Here is a 15,143-nt window from a genome sequence, read left to right as displayed (position 1 = left end):
CAGTCTGTATATGGAAGTGCATAAATTGTGTCTATGGATAAATATCCTTAAAATGAAGGTTGCGAACAGAGAAGAACAAATAACCAGACTTATTTTTAATTTCTGGTCTGATGTGGCGATATCATAATCAACATTGGATGCACCATTATTACACTGAAGAAAATGCTATTTAATAATCACTGAAAATTCTAAATGGAGATGCTGTTATACAATGTGTAATCCAGTTCCCTTTTTCATGATACTACTAGATATGTGTATGTAAATAAGTTTATAAACATGTACTGAACCTAGAATGTCTCTGGCATCAAAATTCATTTGTACTCTTGTTTCAACAGGGACACTGTAACTGAAAGTTGTGTATAGATGTCATGTGCAAGCTAATTTTTAGGCATATAAATCTGCAAATATGTGTGTGTGAATTAACTCCAAGAAATAGTGTGACATGGCTCAGAGGAGCTGTTTAAATCAATGTGTTTGTTTATGTTACACTACCCAGATGCTGGTAGATAAGAGCCTAGATCTATTGTAGCCCCTTGTATCATTTATGGAAGATAACAAATGTGAAAGCCTTTGAAAATATCTTTCAGGACAGTGAAATCTAACACATGTCTGGGAAGCCTCAGACATGCCGACTGTAGAGGCAGGGTTATGTGTGAGTGACAAATTCAAGCTGAATAGGGTCACAGGAAAATATCCTATCATTTTCTCCAATATCATACTTACCAGGGGCATGTGTGGTATGCAGATGAAGGGGGAACTTATGACCTGTTGTGTGGAGGTCAAATCATGTTTGTACGCCATACTGGTAATAAGTCAGGACAGGGTAATTAAAACCTGACTTAGGAGCTGCGTCCACAGGAGTCATAAAGCTCTAATTTGCATTCAAACAGACCTTAATTCTGACATCACATGAAGGGGGGCTGTGGGCCCTGCAGCTTGGTTGTAAAACTGCACTGTGACTCTAAGAAATTGTTCACTTTTGGGAGTCGATCAGATATTGAAGTGTCCCATTTTCCTGCTTCTCCCAACACCAGAAATTTGATTTTGTGAGTTATTCATTCTGTGTTTTTATCCTTTTTTATTTTATAAGAAACAATTGCATTAGATTTGTGTGTCATTTTATTAACTTTTGTCTTAAGCATTGTGGATGTAGTTTCCATATTAAATGACATGTAAGTGCAAGTCTCCTGTGTTCTTATGAATTCACGCGACTGTTTGGTCATAACGCTACATAATTGAAAAGAGGAGAACATTGTGGTTTATGTTAACTCTGATTAAAGTAAATTGTGGTAGATTAATTCTAAGGGAGAACTAAAGGCTTCCTAAGTAAGTGTCGGCTCCTCATACAAAAAAAGCCCTTGGGGGTGGCATAGCTGGTACGGCAAAGCTAGTGTGTGGCATAGATAGGGAAGGATTTAATCATTTTAGACAAGGTGGTTGTTTTTTGGTTAACCTTTTTGTCACACACGTCATGCAGGCTCAAACCAGTATCTTACACAGGGGTCTCTTATGGGGTCTAGCACAGACCCCATGAAGTCTAAATCCGTGACTGCTAAACATCACTTAAAAAGAACCTTTACAACAATGTGAAGTTGGTTAATAGGGCTATCTACTTAAAGCAAATGTAGCAAACAAAAATAAACAGTTCAGCATCATTTCATGGTCATCATCAGTCCAGTGATTGGTAACATACTGTTCATTGCTAATCAACGCTTTGCTTACAAAGGGAAGGATACAGTACTCTTTAGTGCAGTGGTCCGGGAACAGGGGTAAATCACCCTAAATGGGTCAAAAATGAAATTCCTGGAGGTAATGATACCGATTCACATGCTGTCAGTTGGATTGTAGACCCTTTTAAATGTGAAATTGCTGTTATACCAGAAGAGCCTCAAGGGTTGGCAGAGGCACTGCTTGAGCTTCAATGCAATAATGAAGCACGTATTGCATTTGAAAACAAAGCAGATCTGTCATATTTTTGGACGTCAACAGCTGCAAAGGCATTCAAAATTGCACATGAGGAGGCAGTCAAAAAGTTGCTGCCTTTTGCAACAACCTACCTTTGCAAACAAGGATTTTCCACTCTAACAAGCATAAAAACAAAGCAGAGAAATCGATTGAACGCTGAAGACTGTATCCAAATTGCTCTGACATCATAATGCCCCAATATTGGTGCTCTCATATCAAAATTGAAGCAACATCATTTCTCCAAAACTTGAAGTTGAAGCTTTCAAAGAAATTTTTGAGTAGATCCAATAAAATTTTGGATTCCAATAATTAATAATATAATGATTTCCTTCCTTTCAAATCAAGGGGGTAACGTCGTTGTATCTAAATATATCTGGGGGTAAAAGGTAAAAAGTTCCCTGACCCCTGCTTTAGTGAGATCAACCATGGTCATTTTTTTTTTTGTTCCGCTCCTAAGCAATATGATACAATATTCCTAACATGTACAGCAAGCAACAGCAACAAGTGAGGCTAGGTAAACAAACCACCCAAGTACTGGTAACATTTTTAAGTGAAACTGCAATCTCCAATTTAATATTGTTAATAGGAAATATGACAATACAGAACATAGGCCAGGATGTAAAAAATGCTGTGAGATTTAAGTCCTGATTAATCAAAGAACGTAAAGATCGGGTATACGCACATCCGTATTCAACAAGGAATGGATCTGAAGAAAGGTTTTTGTTGAAGACGTATTCAAACGTATATAGGCAATACGTTCCTTAATGACTATGGTACTTGGATTATGTAAAAACTGGCGCATGTAGCAGTGCATTTTTCTTTTCCCCTCCAGCTAATTCACTGGCAGATTTACGTTTCTCTAAAAATTCAAAGAACTTTAATAAACAACTACAAAAAAATAAATTATATAATATAAGGAAAGGAATTTGTTGTAGGCTGGGGAACTCTTCCTGGGCCTCATGCTTACGGCGGTTGCAGAGTCTGAAGAGGTAGCAGTGGAGGTATTCTGTTGGAATTAGTTTATTTATAAAGGTCATCTCTGTCTCACACGAACATAGAGACATACAGATAATATGTTACAATGTGAAATATCCAATACCACACATGGACCATATTTGGCCCAAAAAAACAACTCTACGCCACTTTCATATGAACGTCACCTGGGAGGTTTATATTAATCACATACTGATTCAGACACATCACTATTACATAGCAGGCCTTGTACTTTATCCAATGAATATTGCTTTGTAATGCTCCAGATGTAAAGGTAATCTTATCTTGAAAAACTTTTTTCTTTAATGATTGTGAATGTACGAATAGTAATTTTGCCCATTTAAGTCGGAGAAGAGCTCTGGTGGCCTCAGATTGCTCCACCGCTGCTGGAGCTGCACTATGCTGTGTCTGCAGCCGATCTGTCAACACAGACAGCACTTCACATCCTTTATAGGCAACATGTTTCTCTTCATTAGGTATATACCGAGCTATGGTTTGTTATGCTGGTCAGTACCTACAGCTCGGCCAAAATAAATGTTGCTGCTCTCATGGTTGCAAGCGAATGAGACTTTGCAACATTCTCCTCACTGATTGGCTCTCAGGGCGTTGGCATGTCAGTCGCGGATCCCTTCTATACCACATCTAAAATGGCTGATTTTCATCTGTCAATGAATCTAAATAAACATCCATATCCAGGCAATTAGGGCCTGACAATGCCTAGCCGGTCACACACAGGCAATCGCAGGAGAACACACCTGCATACCCTATAAAACAACTGGAGAGGCAATCATTCAGCCCTGCCACTCTGTGATCGTCTAGCTCAGCAGAGATCAGGGGTGCTACACAGGGCCGCCATCAGGGGGGTACAGGGGGTACTGTTGTACCGGGCCCGGGCTCACCAGGGGGCCCGGTACAACAGTGCAACATAAACTTACCTGGGGACCCGCTGTCTTGCAGTCCGCTGGTCTCCGCTACTCAGATTGCGAACGCAGGGGTGGATGAATCATTCCCCTGCGATCATGTGATCTGCCTGTGACCGCCAGATCACATGATCGCAGGAGAATGATTCCTCATCAGGAAGGGGGGCCCGTACTGGGCCCCATGATTTCTGATGGCGGCCCTGGTGCTAGATTTATAGAAATTCTTCTTTGTGTGATTTGTGATACAATCCCAATCATTTGCTTCAGTCTGCGCCCCGCATTGTAATCTATTGGTGAATACACAGACATATGTGGGTCAGAGTATAGGCTATGAAATGCTATTTTACTAATGAATTTAGAATTATGGCAACTGGGCCCAAAGACTTTGGCTCCTCTGCGTTGGGCTCACAGTGGAGGCAGCAAGATTTCTCCCACCAGCTGGAGAGGCTGCAGACTAGCAATTGACAGCTCTCCACCCCAGTAAAAATGTGGATCTGGGAGGAGATCACTGTGCAGGTTAATGCCATATCTTCAATCAAAGATCGGTGATTGAAGCCAAAGAACGATCAGCATTTTTTTTTATAAACATTATTATATTTTGCTCTGCCTATCTAGTACAGTTCTTCGTAAATTTGCCAAACCTTAAAACATTGTCCAAGGTATGGCAGACCAACAGTAACTTTAAAAACTTGTACATTATCAATTCTACTTTGCCACCTTTTTATAAGTCTCCATAATAAGTATTAGCGCTGGTTAGCTTTCTATTATTAGTATGTGACCTTTAGGCCCAATACATTAAAAACCACCACATGCGTGCTATAGGGACAGGCGATGGTTACTTGGACTTCAGTCCCCTGGATTTTGCGGCATTGGCCTGCATAGAGGATCAGTTCAATTGCAGATCACAATACATGCATACAATATTCCTATGGCTAATGCATGGTACTCCCTTCCTTGGCAATATAAATGCCCTATATGTATACAAAACAAAAAGACGGTTGTTGTCAGCGCTTTAAAGCTGCCAATCTGTATGTATCTATCAAAACAAAAGATTGAGGTATTAGTTCATATTTTGATCAAAACATTTAAGCTTGCAGCTCAGGATCAAGTACCCTATTGTTAGCAGGTCGTATCCTATACTGACATATATGCTTAAATGCCATATATATATATATATATATATATATATATATATATATATATATATATATATACAAAACTAAGATTCATGGTCAAGCTACATAATTAATTAATTTAGCTGTTATTCTACTCTTCTCTCGTGTTCTTCTATACAGAAAAGTCCACGTTTTTCATTGTGTGGGCCACAGTGGTGTTATAAAGTCTTGTTCATGGGCAATCTCTTAACAAAAGAATAGAGATTGTGGAAAGCTTCAGGAAAGCTGGTAACCAGACCACAGTGAAGCATTTAAATACCTTTAACCTACCAGTTGGACTGCCCTGTTGTATAACAAAGGCACACAATATGCAGATAAGACATATCCAATGGTAGATGGTATTTGTATGTATTTCTGGAAAGTGACCTAATCTTTATACAGGAACAAAAGATTACGTAAGTAAATATTGGGCAACTCTTTCATATTACATGTATTACCCTAACAACTCGCATGAAGCTGTCAGTTGAAAGGAAGAAACTGATTCTGCTATTCTTTCAATGAAAAGCTGGTATGCACGTAGGTTTGTCCCACCCTTGGCTTATTGCCTGGAGCGAATCTACAAGTCATTCATACCTTTATATCATAATAGGAAATATTAATGAGTAATACCAATAGAATGACATGGCAAATCCTATATAGCAGAAATCAATGTTTGGTGATCACATGTGGCCATATGCAACATTCTGGTAGACAATGGCAGTACATCATTAATGTAAAGATCTGATTGTAATGCTGACATTATTGTTTTTTTCTAAGAATAGCAGACATTAAAATTAGAATAAAGGAGCTTTAATCTTAAAGATACAGAAAATATTCTTAGCAGTAAAACTAAAGCTTTAGAACACACCTTCATAGAATAAAGTGCAAGAACGCAATAGGTATCACAAAAAGGTTCTAGATTATTATTCTGTTGGAATGTTAGTATTGGATTTAGCCAGATGTTAAACCATTGTTAAATGGTACAAAGCAGTGAAAGAGCCTTACATGCTCTTTTGCCGGATTTTAGGCTCTTCACTGCTTCAAAAATAGACCCAGGGCTGGACTGGCCATCTGGAACTTCTGGTAAATGCCAGAAGGGCCGATGGCTAGATGGGCCGATCCAGCCGTCCGAGCAGCAGCACCTCCTTGTGCACTGCACGGCGGTTGGAGATTCTGTAACGCACGACAATGTGATGACGTCACATCACGCAGCCGCGTAGTGACTGTTCAAGGCTGGCGGTGCCTCAGGATATTAGAGTTGTCAATGTCCAAGTCTGCAATAATGAAAGGTAAGTTGGTAACTATTACGGGCAGTCTATTTAAAAGTTTGTTATTTCTTGATCAACTGTTCGTAATGTTTCACTCTGTATAGCAGGGGAGGATTGGCAATGTAACCTACCGGGAAAAGTCCCGGTAGGCCGACGGCCTCAGGAGGCCGACTAGTGTCTTTTTAGGTGGCTGGCCCCTCCTCCAGGACCAGCCACCTACTTTAATGTGGCCGCGGATAATCGTCTCTCCCCTCTCCCCCCTCCCCCCTCTGTGGCTGCAGTCTCCTACACAAGTCACATGGGACGTGTCACATGACAGCTGCCGTCCCATGTGAGGCAGTGAGGGGAGTCTGCAGAAGAAACAAGGTAAGTGTATGTCTGCTAAGGTGTATGTGTGTGTCACTGCTAAAGTGTGTGTGTCACTGCTAAAGTTTGTGTGTCACTCTGCTAAAGTGTGTGTGTGTGTGTGTGTGTGTGTGTCACTCTACTAAAGTGTGTGTGTGTGTGTGTCACTCTGCTAAAATGTGTGTGTGTGTCACTCTACTAAAGTGTGTGTGTGTGTGTGTGTCACTCTGCTACAGTGTGTGTGTCACTCTGCTACAGTGTGTGTGTCACTCTGCTAAAATGTGTATGTGTGTGTGTCACTCTGCTATAAAGTGTGTGTGTGTGTGTGTGTGTGTGTGTGTGTGTGTGTGTCACTCTGCTAAAGTGTGTGTGTGTGTGAGGGGGGCTACTAAAGGGTGTGTAGGATAGGAGGGGGGGCTGCTAAAGGGTGTGTAGGATAGGAGAGGGGCTACTAAAGGGTGTGTAGGATAGGAGTGGGGGCTGCTAAAAGGTATGTAGGATAGGAGGGGGGCTGCTAAAGGGTATGTAGTATAGGAGGGGGCTGATAATGAGTATGTAGGATAGGAGGGGACTGATAAAGGGTATGTAGATAGGAGTGGGGGCTGCTAAAGAGTGGAATGGGAGGCTCTTAATATATTGTGTGGTATGAGGGAAGGGAGGTAGGTTGTCTTAATAGTTCATGGGTGGGAGGTAGGGTATTAATTTAATGGAGTTGATGATGGGGCTAATTATTTAATGGTTGCTAATATTTGTGGGGTCATGGTGGGGCAATTTAATTTATTGGTGGAACAATTTAATTTAATACTGGGGCCTATTAAATTAATATGGAGTGAAGGGACCTTTAATTTAATGCTGGGATGGTTTGGGGCTATTAATTGAATGTGGGTCTGAGTTTGGGAAGGAGAGCTATTTATTAAATGTGAATATTAATCATTTAATGCCGTGATGTTTTTGGAAAATAATTATATTAAATGTAAATGCTATTAATTTACTGCTGGGACTGTTTGGAAGGAGGGAAATATGCCTAATTATTATTTGTGGGTGCTATTGATTAAATGCCAGGAATGGTTATAGTTTTCTAAATTTCATGTACCCATTTTTTTTTCCATATAGGGCCTCCAACATTCTAGGATCCAGACAAGCAGCAACTGATCCAACAGCCACAGGTGGTGACAGTGACAAGAACACGTAGGAGAAAGGAGGACAGTCTGCCAACTGTCCTGAATCTGGTGGGACAGTCCAGAATTTCTGTGACTGTCTCGCTTAGGATTTGGTCCTACTGAAAAGACAGTTGGGAGGTATGTCCCACGTCACACTGTACTACTTGTGAAGGCAAAGCTGCGTGTACCTAACAGTAGTGCACATAGTTTTGCCTGTTTATTTTTCATATATGATAACCCCCCCCCCCTGTCTTAACTGCCCCGGGCCCCCCGGAGTCTTATTCCAGCTCTAGCGATACTTTAGTGGTTCTCGCCTTATTCCATTGCCTGCCTTCTACCTTGCATTGGTCCCATTCTCAGATCACTTTGCTGAACATATGGCCAGCCCCCATTGTACTGACAATATCATTAATCCTGCCTCCCCTTTGCACTTAGTATATCACCAGCAAACCCTTGGAATAGCTCTCCCCTTCACATATGCCATTGTCTGCCAACACTCCCTGCACTGTTATTAAATCAAACCTCAAACCACCACCAATCACTGGGCACATTTAGGGCTCATACACAATTGTTACCAAAGAAGTGTTTTCTTGCAGATGCTTGAAACATTTCACCTTTCCGCTGATCGCACTTGATAGCCATTTATTATAAGGGTTATTTTTAATGCATTTTTTTGAAACACACAGTACACATTTTTAAATATTAAAGAGAAAGATTTGACTGGTAGTTTACAGCACATGATGTCATGGAAAGATGCAACAGTGCAGTGCGGTGCTCATATGGTACTCTGGTAGACTGATCAGATAGGATTCTGCCAACATGTTTCGTAATAGTTAAACTTATTAAACAAAGTCCGATATGTTTCTATGAAGGGAATTTTGTAAGGATGTGTTTGTAGGCAACTAAAGAAGTTTGAGCACAGAGGCATAAACCAGTCGCAATTAATGTAAAAGGATTCATGTATTTTTATAGCACAGGACTGGCAGCTTTTTCTCTGCTTTGCTTTAGAAATGACCCACTGTGCCTTAAGTCATCACATCTAGGTCTTCCTAAATGTTACTACAACCGAATTCCAGTAGTTCTAAATCCCGCCTGCTTTTGTGTTGGTCCCACCCACAGTTGATTTGGACCCGCCCACATGAGGCCACTTCAATAATTTTTTCCAGGGCCACTTTAAGTTCCCAATCTGCCCCTGCTGTATAGTCCACTGTTTGTGCTCTGTACGGCCCTGCGGAACTCTTGTGGAACCTAACAAATAAAGGATGATAATAATAATACCAAGAGAGAGACTCACCAGAAAATGGCTGCCACCCCACAGAGCTATCTACCCACTCAAATGTGTCTCCCACACTGTTATCTTTAATGCTACTACTACTAGGTGTGGTGCACTACCCTAACTCTCACCCCACAGTTCAAAGATACAAACCACATTAGGCAGACGTTAATGGATATCAAAATTCTACCTCAATGGTGGTCTGACTTCTGGATCCCAAAAGAGAGGATTACTTAAATAAATAGACACACACACAACAGTACTATGCAATACCATAAAATACAGTGCAGATCCTGCAAGTGATGACCACATAAATGGCCACTTAACTGCACTCCAGAGGGGTAGAAACAGATCGGGAATGGTCTCACAGGCTTAGTGTCTGAAGTCAATAATGCGCAATATAAGGTCAATTGTTTTACCCTTACCAAGGATAAAATGATTGGCTTAAAGTACTGGACATAGTGGAGAGAGCCGGCTTGGCTCTCTCTACTATGCCCAGTACTTTCCGCTGTTCTCCGATCAGTGTGAGGGATCCTGGATCCCACTGTCATTTGACTCCGTCTGTTAACAGTGCGTCAGTGCTACCTAATGATATCTAATAAGGGGCACGGCAACAGTGGAGGAATGGGAGTTGGACTTCTGTCCCGAAGGTGGGCTGGTGGCTGGGTCAGACGACGGAGATGGGGCATACTTGACAGGTTAGAAGAAGAAAGAAACGGGGGGGGCGGGGGGACGGAGGCAAGGGGAAAATATTAAAAGGAGAGAAATGAGAGAAAATAATGAGAAAGTATGGGAAGTAAAGAAACAGGCTCAAAACCACATTGACAAAAATGTAAAGAATTAGGCATTCTTGCATAACATCAAATATAATAATTCTGTGCTGAATTTAGATTAAATATGAAAAATGTTGTCACTGCCTATGTGCCATTTAGGTTTTCAGACACGGATTGCAATTAGCAAGTACCAAAAAAACTTTTTTTGCTTATTGATGATTCAACCCTTATCTCCCCCCCCCCCCCTCTCCAACCTCTGCACTTCCCAGCAATAGACTTGTCTCTTCCAGGACCTCCGCGGACCCTCGGATTGTACAGCAGCTACTGTATTGTTGCTCCCTCAGCATCTCAAAATACCTATGTTATCCTTTCTCACTATGTTCTATCAGCACTGCTTCTTGTTAACAGGCCAAAAGAGGCACATCCATGGGATCAAGATGGAGCAATGGCCAGGAAGATCTGTGTCAAACACTTGTGGCCTGCAAGTAAAATATAAATAGATGTGTGCGGGGACGGGAGACTTGGGCACCGCTTGAAATGTGGACCCGCCTGTTATTTGACGGGGGTATTTAGTCAGCTCCCAACTCGCTTAAGATAGTCGAATCCATACTGGAATGAGGAGTGGGCAGTGTTTTAATTGGCACCCATATAATTAACAAGTACCAACATTTTCATAGGTTACTGGTTAACTGAGATTCAAATAAATTGTAGGAATAAGATCTGAAAACAGGATTTACTATATTTTATACCCATAAGAAGCCAGGTGATGACTTAATGTAGGGAGAGAACCTAATATCACCTGGACACCCAGGGCCGGATTAAGGGAATGGAGGACCCTGGGCTAATGGGGCCTCTATTCCCCTGTGAGGCCACCGCTATGAGCTGGATCTCACTCGGTACCACACCTCCAGTTTGGCCTGACCCGGATTATTTGATTATTCTCACCTCCACTACACTGGTAACTGTCCTAGAAAACCATGACCTGTGCACCTCTTGCAGCCAAGCCCAAACCTCCTTTCGGGGTTCTGTGGTGAAAATTAGGGGTGCATTAGACTCCATGCCTCCTTGTTCAGTAGCATCAATACCAGTTTTTGGCTCCATCCTATTTGTGTTCCTGACACTGTCTAACTATAAATTGGTCTAATTAGTCCTTGAAAATACTCTCCCACACAGATTTTGGCTTGAATTGGGATGAAAATTGCACAAAATATATCTAAAGGGATTGTAGACTTTAGGACAACTCTTGCTAAATAAGACATGTCCTCTGTGGCAAGGTGGAGCTTTGCTACATGTGTGTAAGGAGTTAAGTCCTCATGAATCTGTTAGCTCCACCTCTTCCTCATATAACTCCTGTCCTATGTAAGGTCTGACAACACAGCTAACATGGTCAACTAAGAGGAGAACATACCCGCGTAGAAGTTCGGCAAAGTCTGATCTAGTGCTGTTACCTAGGCCTGGACATCCTGGCTGCTGGTCATATGGTTGGAACTCTCTTTTCTCCCTAATATTGACGTTACAATGACAGCTACACCCTCATGGTGGGAGAGGGTCCCTGTTTACTGTGACTCACTGGGCTGGATGACACTAAAATAAGCACAACCTGGCATACAGGTTCAGGTAATGGGGAGGCTTCTATTCGCTCTATGGGGTGGTCAGTATCAGAAATCAGTATTACATGTGATGTGCTTTGATGCACCAACCCCGCATATTACCCCACAGAGTTCCCTGAGAACTCTTTTAGTATATTGGCCGTGTTTCCTTATGTAAGAACATATGTAGATTTGCTGTGTGTATTACACTAGCTGATTGGAGTGTACATACATTATCATCAAAATAACTGCACCCAGCACCATCACTGATATTGGACATGTTGGTATATTCCAACCCCCCCAATGGGTGCTGTTAATTTCTATCTGTGGCCAGCCAGATATATACTGCATTTACATTGAGCAAATCTTGAAATATATATATATATATATATATATATATATATATATATATATATATATATATATATATGAGACTGGCATCTCCCAAAAATATAACAATTAAATCAGTCAATTAATCTGTGTCAATATATTGAATATATGCCAATGTTACTTTTGCAAGTTCAAAATTGAAATATTATCGTATTTTTAATGGACCACAAGGTGGCGATAACAGACCACACTTGTTATTGTCCAAAAACTTTTTAGGAACTGAAGAAAAAATACAAGGCAAGCTATTACTATTATTAACAACTGTGTGTAATTTATATTATTGTTTCATTTTATTATGATACTATTCTATTTACAGGACAGGATTTATGGAAAGGGCACAATTTGTGCCATCAGTCCTAGAGTGGCAGAATTGCAGGGGCATAAGTCTTGCCATATAGTGGGAGTTTTGGGAGTTACCTAGTATAAACCATGGTCATTTATCATTACTTATATAATCTATTTTAATTTGCACACAGATGGAACAAAGTGGAAGTTGGGAACATGGACCACTGCACAGAAAGTGGGTCGCTATGGCAACAAAAGGGGGCAAAGATATAAAATATGTGCCTGTCTGTTTAACTGCTGCCCACAAAATGTCGCGCTGGGCTACTTCTACGCACATCAGGATATATAGATATGTCTGGTTGTGTTGTTAACATTAGATGATAATGTTGTAAATAGCCAATTGAGCAAATGGAGAGATATCACCAGGTGAGACTTAACTGCTGTGTACATCTCTTGTAGAAACACAGTAAGGGTCATTTATGAAGCTATAATAATGCATGGTCCCATTTATACTAGTTTATGGCTATGTGGGTGAAGTGAGCAGTAACTGTAAAGGTACAAAGTTTAGCTCCTTCTGATTGGAGTAGCTCATGATTTTCTTAAGATACAAATGAGAGGTGCTTTGTGCTAAAGTGCTAGTCAGTGTGTAACAGCACTCTGGGGCCCCAGTTTTGTAAATGACCCCTAATATATTTTAAAGCCAATTTTTACAAATGAGGAAAAAATACTTTCTGTGATACCCCAAAACCTGAGTACCCTGAGGTGTATCTATATGTAAATATGTGTGTACTCATGGCTATGTTCATGTACCTGCCTGTTTAGATGTGGTTACATGTGTTACTTGTTATAAGTGTTTATAAAGATTTAAAAAAAAAAAAAAAAAGATTTCTTGAGGGAGAAGTGACAGTTGGGAGTGGTTGGTGGTTGCCGGGGGTGACAGTTGGGAGTGGTTGGTGGTTGCCGGGGGTGACAGGGAGAGAGGAGTGCGATACACAGGACCAGTGAGAGAGATTCCTGTGTCTGGATAGACTGAGAGAGAAAAGATAGGAACAGAATGGAAATCCGATTAAGTGATATATAAGCAGATTAAAAGTGAAGAAAGTGTAGAAAGGGAAGAAGTGATCAAAAGAGAGGTGTGAATAGAAAGGAAAGTGCTGGAAATTACTAAGAAGTAGAGAGATCTGTGAGCACACACACAGCAGAGACTGAGCTATGTACTGAGGACAGTGTGAGAGGAGAGAGAATAGAGAGATCTGTGAGCACACACACAGCAGAGACTGAGCTATGTACTGAGGACAGTGTGAGAGGAGAGAGCATACTTACCGACTTTCTTCAGCTCTCTTCCGGGAGCCAGCCAGTGGAGGTGGGCGTGAGGGGGCGGGGCATCCAAAATCGCGTCATTTTGGTCACGCCCCCTGTGACGGCATGACGCAAACATTTGTCATTTGACAGCGGGGGCAGGGCCAAATGCTGCGATTCACCTGGAATCGCGGCGTTTGGGATCTAATTCTACCCACTTCACTAGGAAGTGGGGCACATCCTAGTGAAGTGGGCAGAATTCGGGAGATTGCCACATTTGCCCGGGAGTCCGGGAGACTCTCGCAAAATGCGGGAGTCTCCCGGACATTCCGGGAGAGTTGGCAAGTATGGGAGAGAGACGAGTTGGAGTTGTATAATAACAGTTAAGCAGACACAGATCAGTATAACTCCCACCATTACATCACTGCAACTGGAAACATCAGCAGTTACTTAGATATATGTTACTGATCCCTATATACCTGAACTGTTTTTCAGGAAAAATACAGAAATAGCGTTTTACCAAAATCTTCTTGTGAAGGTCTGCAACCACTTAATAAAGTGACTATTTATAAAGTCCAACAGGATAAAAAAAAGAAATTTATGGGCCCCAACCACGTGCACCACTTCTACAAATAGTTATTGAAAGATTTGTTGTAAGTCTTAAAGTTGTATTGTGAAATTCATCTCTTTATCGTGTTAAGTTATGTATTAATGTTAGGTAAATATATAAATATAAACATATATATATATATATATATATATATATATATATATATATATATGAAGATTACTAATTTATTCTGGCAGAAACATCCATAGACATAGAATTCCAATAGATATCAGTGTTATTAGTATGGCGAATTTAAAGGTTTGTGAATTGTAAATAGTTTCAAAGTGATAAGATATTGTTTAAAAATAACTGTGCACTTCTAAAGTAAATATCGGAGTAATTCTTATTAATAAAACGAAATTAGTTCAGAATACACTTGTGTCATTCTAATTCTCTGTGGATAAATCTCCTTACCTCTCTGGTGCATAGAAACCAGAAAGAGAACTATCTAATACTGATAAGGTGCAACTCCAACGTATTACTCTAAATAACTCCAAAACAACTACCTGATTTCAGCATATATCAATGTTCCAGCACAATGTCATGTATTAACATTATATATTGTATTTAGGAAAGAAAAATCCAACTATATTTTAAACTGCCTATTGAGGGCCTGATGCACCGTTAGGAGCAAAGCAAGAAAAAGGAGCTAATTTGCACATTGGCAAAACCATGTTGCATTACAGGGGGAGGTAAATAAAAAATGTGGGGGCAGATTTATGGTTGGGGTAGGACATGTCCTAGACAAAGCTATCAAGTATGTGCGTACTACATGAAAGGCAGTCAGTATTTTCCTTGTGTGCAAAAAAATAAGTTCATTTGCACCCTTGGCATTGTAAAATGATTTGTCCAGGAGCAAATTTATTTCTTTTTTGTTTTTGCTTTGCCACTAACTCAGCATCAGGCCCTGAGTCTGCAGATATCACTTTTATTTTGTTTGATATTACACATCTTTACTGCTCTTACCATAAAGAACTGCTAACCTTGGGACACTTCAATTCCCATCATGCCATGCTCTCTGAAAGTGATAAGTGCACTATGTGGCCTTTCTATACATTCACTTTCAGGAAAAGTTCATGTCTAAGGGAATAAGAAAAAATGTATTGTTCATTTGATCAG

General features: G+C 40.6%; 1 long non-coding RNA gene across 1 annotated transcript; it reads left to right on the top strand.

Moving 5' to 3' along the window:
• Positions 1 to 6,620: 6,620 nt before the first annotated feature.
• On the top strand, positions 6,621 to 13,471 carry LOC142160273 (uncharacterized). The gene is made up of 3 exons (XR_012693128.1): positions 6,621 to 6,666; positions 7,759 to 7,943; positions 12,307 to 13,471. It is a non-coding gene; the product is annotated as an uncharacterized LOC142160273 (long non-coding RNA).
• The last annotated feature ends 1,672 nt before the right edge of the window (positions 13,472 to 15,143 follow it).

The sequence above is a fragment of the Mixophyes fleayi genome, chromosome 6 (genome assembly GCF_038048845.1).
Source record: "Mixophyes fleayi isolate aMixFle1 chromosome 6, aMixFle1.hap1, whole genome shotgun sequence".
Classification (NCBI taxonomy): Eukaryota; Metazoa; Chordata; class Amphibia; order Anura; family Limnodynastidae; genus Mixophyes; species Mixophyes fleayi.
The sequence above is the reverse complement of the archived record's forward strand: the minus strand, read 5'-3'. Positions and strand labels throughout refer to the sequence as shown.